The following is an 8,165-nucleotide window of genomic DNA, read 5'->3' as shown; positions in this document are numbered from 1 at the left end:
CAGCTTAATGGGCTAAAAATAAGTGGTCCTTAAAGTGTTATGGATATGTTTGTAGCAACAATACTATTGTCTCTTAGATTAGTAGTACATCTTTTTTGTGGCTCTTTCAAAATATCTAATTTCTATGGTATGCTACTATGCTTTAGTGGTCCTAATTCCTTAAGCTGTTACTATTTATCAAATATTTAGACTTTAGTAATGACTAACAATCTAGCCAACTATACTAGACATTTAACAAGTAAAAATAATAAAGCCAAAAAGGCACTAACAAGCAACAATTTAACAAGTAATAAAACTTCACTACACTTCACAAATACAATGATCAATTGATCATGCCATTACACAACAACACAATAACAATCTAACAAGTGACAATAATTCACTAATGTAGTTTCTTCCATGAGACCATTTTCAAGTTTCAACTGCCAACAATAACAAACAACAATAATGAGCAACAAATAATGTAGCTTCTTCCATGAGATCACTTTCAAATGCCAACAATAACAAATAACAATAATGAGCAACAATGTAGTTTCTTGACTTTCTTCCATGAGATCACTTTCAAGTTTCAAGTGCCAACAAAAACACTAACAAAACTTTGTACTTTACGCCTTTATTCATTGTCTTGACTCTTTAACCTTTTAAGATAAAATCAAATGTTAGAATACTACTTTTAAGATTAAAAAAAATGACATGATTAAATAGATGACGTATCGAACTCACCACTATTAAATACTTGAGACTTGCAAGTCAATCATAGATCAACAGTGGAAGAGTTTCTTCCACTATTTGTCATCTCTATAAATAAAAAAATCAAATATGTCACACAACACAATAAGTATTTTATTTTTTCCAAAAACAAATAAAAAATAAATAGTCTTACCAAGTTCAATTATTTCAAGAAACTCCAAACTTTCTTCAACACAAATAGGCTTAGTTTCTTGTCTAAGCCAATCTTGGACACAAATAAGGCATTGCACACATTTGAGAGTCAATGAACTTCTAAAGGGATCAAGAATATGACCACCGGTGCTAAATGCATATTTCAATGTCACACTCGACATAGGAATAACCAATACATCTCGAGCCAACGGTGAAAGTATAGAAAATCTAGGAGAATTAACTTTCCACCAAATTAAAATATCAAAATCCTTAGATTCAGGCTCTTGGTCTTCAAGAAGATATCTATCCAACTCATAATTAACACCTAAACTTCCAAAATCTTCCTTTTGTTTCTTCATGTAAAACTTAGTTCTCAAAGAATTTGTTTTCACATTTTGAGAAAGACCACAAGTAGATGAATCATATGAGTCAGATGAAGATGATTGATTTTTAGAACCTTTTGCATACTTACTTACATAGATCACAAACAATTTCTTCAAGTACATTATTCACTATCTTTCTCTTATCTTCCCCAAGTAATTCTTCAAGAGCAAAACTAACACACACAAATTTATTGCGAGGATCCAAAGCAGAGGCAAAAAAAAGAATTTTGTTCATCTTTTTAGGAGTACCCCAATATTTCTTGAACTTTTCTTTCATCCCCGAAGCCAATTTACTCAAATTAACATCATCACTTGTCATACATACTTTCAAATATGCATCAAGATCAACATCATCACTTGTCATACATACTTTCAAATATGCATCAAGATCAACATCATCACTTGTCATACATACTTTCAAATATGCATCAAGATCAACATCATCACTTGTCATACATACTTTCAAATATGCATCAAGATCAACATCATCACTTGTCATACATACTTTCAAATATGCATCAAGATCAACATCATCACTTGTCATACATACTTTCAAATATGCATCAAGCTCACATATATCCTCAAAATGAACATTACAAGTAACATACCGTGAACCTGAAACATTCTACGTGAGCTCATAAAATCTTTCTAGAAACTTTGTGACATTCCTCACATTAGCCTAATCCTCATTTTGAATTAAACCTGCAATACTTCCATCTTCACAAACATCAGTAGCAAAAATAATTAAAATTACCATCATAAAGATCAAACCTCTCAAAAGCCTTCTCAAACTTTCTTGCCGTGTCCAACATCAAATAGGTGGAATTCCACCTAGTAGGCACATCTAAAGACAATATTTTATCACATTCTATCTTTTGCATTTCAACACATTTCAAGAAGTTTCTTGTCCTTGTAGAAGATGATCTAACATATTTCACCATTTGTCTCACCCGTTTGATAGAAGGACCAATCTCTTTCAAACTATCTTACACAATTACATTAAGTATGTGAGCCATACATCTCACATGGAGATGCTTACCATCCATCATATTAGTTCCCCACATATCTAATTTTTTGGACAACTCTAAAACTGTCACATCATTTGAAGAGGCATTATCAACCGTAACATTAAAGACATTGTCCGAGTTCCAATCAAGCAAACAATTACTAATACACTCAACCATATGCTCACCTTTATGAATGGTGATAGGACAAAAAATCAATATTCTTTTATGAAGCACCCAATCCCTATCAATAAAGTGAGCAGTCAAACACATATAATTGATTCTTTGCACCGAAGTCCATGTGTCTGTTGTGAGACAAATTCTTGGTTGTATTTCTCTAAAAGACTTTTTCAAATTCATTCTCAATTCACCATAAACTTCATAAGAATCCCTTGTTATGGTTCTACGCGAAGGAATCCGAAACAAAGGTTGGACTTTACTCATAAACTTCTTAAAGCCTTCTTTTTCAACAAAACTAAAAGGTAGTTCATCCAATATTATCATCTACACTAAAGATCTCCTAGCTACCTCTTTCTCAAATTTCCAAGTCTCTATCGAAGAACTGTTACTTTGAATATTTAACAATTTTTGAATACTAGGTGCAACAGGCGGGGGCTTATACACTTTACATCAGTTAGTCAAATGTTGTCTCAGTCCACTTGTTCCATTTCTAGTTGTATTAGCACCATAGTTTTGTTTACAATGTAAACACTTTTCTTTAACTAATACACTATTTTCAAAAAAAATAAAATCAAAGTGTTGCCAAACAATAAATCTAGGATCCATTTCTTTTTTTTTTGTTTCCTCTGTGCCAATTGACACATCTTTGCTATTAGTAGGTGTATTGTCCGTAGAAGGTGAAATGATCTAATGGACCCCTATACCTGTATGCATTTGTATTGTGGATCATTTTACTTAACACTTTACCAACTAAACCCTTAAACACAATTAAAAGATGATTTTTAAACCCCTCATATTATTTGTGTAGCCCACTCTCCCTCAAATAGATGACATGTCAAATGCATGTCACATAAATTAATAACACGTCATAATTATCTTCATTAACTATTTTTAAAAATTATTAATCAAAATATTAAATAAAAGATAATTCTTTAAAGTAAAATTCTTATTTTTATCACCTTCCTCCAACTTCCGTCCACCTCTCTCGACCAACAACCATCATCACCTCCACCCTCTTAGTCTATTTTTCTTCCATTTAAACTTGTTTTTATACAAATAAAAAAGACGGTTATAAAAAATGGAAGTCTTAAAAAGAAAATCTTGAATCTTAAATTAGATCTAAATTAATCTTCCTTTGTTTCCATTTCTTTCCTTCCTTTGTAAGCCTTTTGTATTTGAAAATTCTATTCTTTAATAGTGGTATTTGATGAAACTAAAATGGAAACAAAAAAATGAAAAAAAGAAAGAATTGGGTCTACTGATAGGGTGGGGGTGACTGCAAAAGGAAGTTGAGGCAAAGATGGGTGGTCCGTAGCTGAAGCCAGAAAGAGGGGGTTGGGGTGGCGGATGGGCTGAAAAAGAAGGATGGGGCGGGGATGGGGTGGGGGATGACTGAAGAAGGTGAGGTGAGGGGAAGAAGATGACTTTTTTTTATTAAAAAAATTAGTTTATATTTTTTAAATTTAAATATGTTATTCATTTGCCTTTATATGAGTGTGGTTACACTCTCTAGCCAATTCATCTATTTTAATGCCACATAAGCATGGTCAATAGTCAGAGGGGTTTGATATATTGTGTTTTAATGAGTTTAAGGGTTCAGTTGATAAAAAGTTAAGTAGAAGGGTCCATAATACAAACTCATACAAGTATAGAGGTTCATCAGATCATTTCACCTCCTTAGAACTAGCCATACTTATTCGATTTTGATCAGCCACACCCACATTTAATTGATTTTGTTCAGCCATCTATATATATAAAAAATTATTTCACAATGAATTCACACACTAACTAGTAACAAAAGCAAAAATCAGAAAGAAAAATAAATGGAAGAAGAAATATTCATTTTTAAACTTGGTCACTTAAAATGGAAGAATAAATATTAACAACAAAAAAATAATCAATCTATCGAATACAATACCTGATGGTGGTTGCCGGTCGGTCGTTGGTGGTCGCCGGTCGGTCGCTGGTGGTCGTCGGTCGGCTGCTGCGTGCTGCTGGTTGGCTACTGCATGTTGCCTGTGTGCTGGCCTGCTACGTGCTGCTTGCTGGGTCGGCCGATCGTTGGCTTGTTGCTGATCGGCCGGTCGCCAGAAGCAGAAAGTGGAACTGGAAAGTGGGAAATTGGAAAATGAAGTGACTAATGTGCGGCTAAAAAATGTTTGAAAAGTTAAAGCTGAAAAGTGAAAAGTCTTAGTCTTGTGTAATGTTTACTCTTTGACCTAACTTTGCCTATATATTTATTATTTAATATTAATAATTAATATAATATTATATAATATATTTTGGTAAACCAAAATACCGAATAATATAAATGTTACATACCAAAAACCGAACCAAAATACTGAAAAATACGAAAATATATACCGAATACCAAACCAAAAACCAAAATACCAAAACAATTCGGTTCGGTTTGATATTTCGGTTTTTCGGTATTTATGTCCAACCCTAGTAAGAATTCATAATACTTAACAAACACAAGCAAAGAGATTAGCAGTTTATCCCTAATCTGATTAAATTAACAAATAAACAGACAAAATGGTCATGAATTAATGCTACAGTGCGATACTATCAAACCACAATATGCATGCCTTTTAAAGTAGTAAGTAGTTCTAATCACATTCAAAATAAATCAACCGAACTACAATGATTAAATGAGTTGTGGCTACTTCATCCAAGCACGTGAACATCCTATTATGTCACCACACATATCCAAAACTGGCTGTGAGTATGAAAACTAAGTTATACTACATCATCACATATATGAAACATTCTTGACTAAGCAAAGGATAAACTTTCGATTGCAATAACAAATCATTTAAGAACAAGAATGACCACAATATACTACTTTAAGCTAGATTGTACTCATGACACAGATTCAAATAAGCTTCACCGGAAAACAATTCTTTAACAACACTTATGCCACATAGTGATCAGAGAAACAGATGTTTAGATAAAAAAACTAGATATGTGAGGAGAAACTTATATCAATATTCAAGCAAGATAATAGATAAAATAAGAAATCTTAAGAAAAAAATGGGGAAATAAATTATTTTAAGCATCTATATCACAAAGAGAATAAAGCAGTAAAGTAGAGAAGAATCGTTTACCTTTTTCCGGGCAGCAAGACTGAGACAACGAGAGAAGAGCAATGACTACACCACAAGCGTAGCTTCACCCAATTCCGAAGAGCTCCGTAGAATTCGAACGGAAAAATCCTAAGCCTTTTTGAGCTCTTAATGTATGTTTGTGTAGCTAATTTCTGGGGAAATCTATTTTGTTTTATGGAAATGCTCTATATTTTGGGTGATAAATCAGTGTCCAAAAAATCCCCTAAAACGTTAAAGGAAGGGGAGTATATATAGAGAGAAATAGGGAAGATTGAAGAGGCAAAATGAGGTCAAAATTCGGATAACAATTCCATTCAAAATCTCGAAATTTGAATTCGATAAGGTTTGATAGCCAAGAATTAGAACAAGGATTTTTGAAGGGAGCCGTCTGATCTTGAACAAGGACGCGCAATCACAAGGAGATGCCTCCACCTAGACGATTCTCGAAACAAATTCGTAATAGAGGATAAGGGAGAGGAGGAGAGACACGTGTTGCTCGATGGATCGGGATTTGGGTTTTGATCAAAGGAAGAAGAAGAGTATAGGGTCGGGTCTGTTGTACGTGATGTATTGATGTACGCGTATTGTTGTAGGAACTTTTGTGTATTGTTGATTGCTGATAGAGTAAATTGGGCTGATTGAGTTAGCTTTAGGAACACGATTGGGTGTTTGAGTGGGCTGCTGCTTGGAATTGTATTTTGGGCTGGGAAAAAAACCCAAAATATTGGTTTGAAAAGTGATTTGAGGGGAGTAAGTGGCTACAATTGCAATTACAAAGGATTGCAATTATGACCAATTGGAGTTAAGAAGTTAACCAAATTGAATTTAATTGGTAAAATTCGATCAAGTCTTAAACAAGACTAATTAACGAGTTTCTTAAACTTCACGAATGAAATAATTAACTTAATAATAAACTAAATAACTTTAAAAAAAATATTATAACCATAATTTAAACTAAAGTAAATCATATATCATATATATATATATAAGAGAACCCTAGACCCGCCTACGTGGCGCCACCACAAACAAGGATTCCCTTTTAATTTATTTTATTTCCAAAAGTAGCCTTCCCCTTTCATGGAAAGTTGTGACTTTTATGAAGAGTTGCGACTTTTATGAAGAGTTGTGAATTTTATGAAAGGTGGTGACATTTCTGAAGGGTTTTAATTTTCTAAAGAGTTGTGACCTTTCCGATAAGACACAATAAGCATTTGTTCACACTACATTTTGTTGTCTATAAATAGAGGAATTTTCTCTCATTTTAAAACAACAAAAATTTTGAACTTCTTCTTATGGGCAATTAAATAATTGTGTACTCTGCTCATGTTGAATGACTCACTCACACAATTATTTTTGTATCAATACACTGGTGAATAAAATCGTTCTATCATGAGAGGATCTATTACTTTAAATCTCGAGTACTAGAGGGGAATAATTTCCTTAAGGGCACACTGTGCATTCAGTGGGCTCGATTTTTTCCATTATGTTTCATTCTATTGTTACAGATCCTGGTATGTTTTTTTACAGTCATTAATTTATGCTTATATTATTAATTGTTATTTTTAAGTACATGCTTTAAATTTCGTTGTTTATGTTTCTGCAAAATTATTGTTATAAGTATTTGTTCGTACAGATTAAATAACAAACGTTAATTGAGTATTCAAGCAAGTTTTCTCTACTGGAATTGTTGAAGGTACAATAAAAAAAAGCCCTTACAAATCTCTAATTTCTTCATCAACAACATCATTTCTTCACATACAAGGATGAGATTTTGTATTCTTTAGAAAATCCTCTGAGAGTTAATAACTTTGAATGCCCATATTATTTTTTTTATGTTGTTGTTATCTATTTTTACTAAATTTTATCAGTGGATATTATGAGTACTTTAAGGATTGAAAGTTGATTGAAGTGTTGGTCAATTTTTTGAGGTATGTTATTTAAAAATATGAAAACTTTTCTAGTTAGAATATTTGTTGTCATCATTGGATATCTCATACTTTACTCCCTTTGATATATGTTTTTTCTCGCTGTTTTGTTGTCTCCTTAAAATTGTATTGATTATTTTTCGTTTGGTATGTATATGATCTCACTTGGACAAAGCTTTCGTCCTTCTAATGTTTTTCTTTTTTTCCTTCTCATTCAACTCTTCTAAATATTTTTTGTGTGAGTTATGAATATTTTCGGCAAGCTTAATTTGAAGAATATGAAACAAATTCTGCTCTAAATAAAAGTAATATCTTAAGCTACAAAAGATATGTCTATTAACATAGATTTGTTGTCCTTTATGTTCCAAGTCATTGCTGAGCATTTGAGTTATCTAGGTTAGACTCATTTTTAAATTTTTAATGTTCAAGAATATTTCTTTAACATGAGTCTAGAATCCAACATTTTGATCTACTTCTACTTTCATAATGCAACAATTATACATACATATTTCTGTAAAAGTCGTAAAGTTGCATTGATGAAGCCTCTAGAAGGGCTTTCAAAGTAGCAGTTTAATGAAGAATGAATTTCTAAAAGGGTCAACAATATTATTTTCTTGTTGTTTCAAATTTATTTTTCTCCTTCTATAAATTTTGTTAGAGTAAGAATGTAACAATAACGAAAAA

General features: G+C 32.3%; 1 long non-coding RNA gene across 1 annotated transcript; it reads right to left on the bottom strand.

Annotated features, from left to right (window-relative positions):
- Positions 1 to 261: 261 nt before the first annotated feature.
- LOC102603256 (uncharacterized) lies at positions 262 to 6,165 on the bottom strand. Its single transcript, XR_368625.2, has 4 exons — positions 5,557 to 6,165; positions 4,368 to 4,555; positions 724 to 798; positions 262 to 638 (listed from the first exon to the last, which is right to left on the bottom strand). It is a non-coding gene; the product is annotated as an uncharacterized lncRNA (long non-coding RNA).
- Positions 6,166 to 8,165: the final 2,000 nt, after the last annotated feature.

This window comes from Solanum tuberosum, unplaced genomic scaffold, assembly GCF_000226075.1.
Source record: "Solanum tuberosum cultivar DM 1-3 516 R44 unplaced genomic scaffold, SolTub_3.0 scf00449, whole genome shotgun sequence".
Classification (NCBI taxonomy): domain Eukaryota; kingdom Viridiplantae; phylum Streptophyta; class Magnoliopsida; order Solanales; family Solanaceae; genus Solanum; species Solanum tuberosum.
Note: the sequence above shows the minus strand (reverse complement) of the source record. Positions and strands in the feature narration are given on the sequence as shown.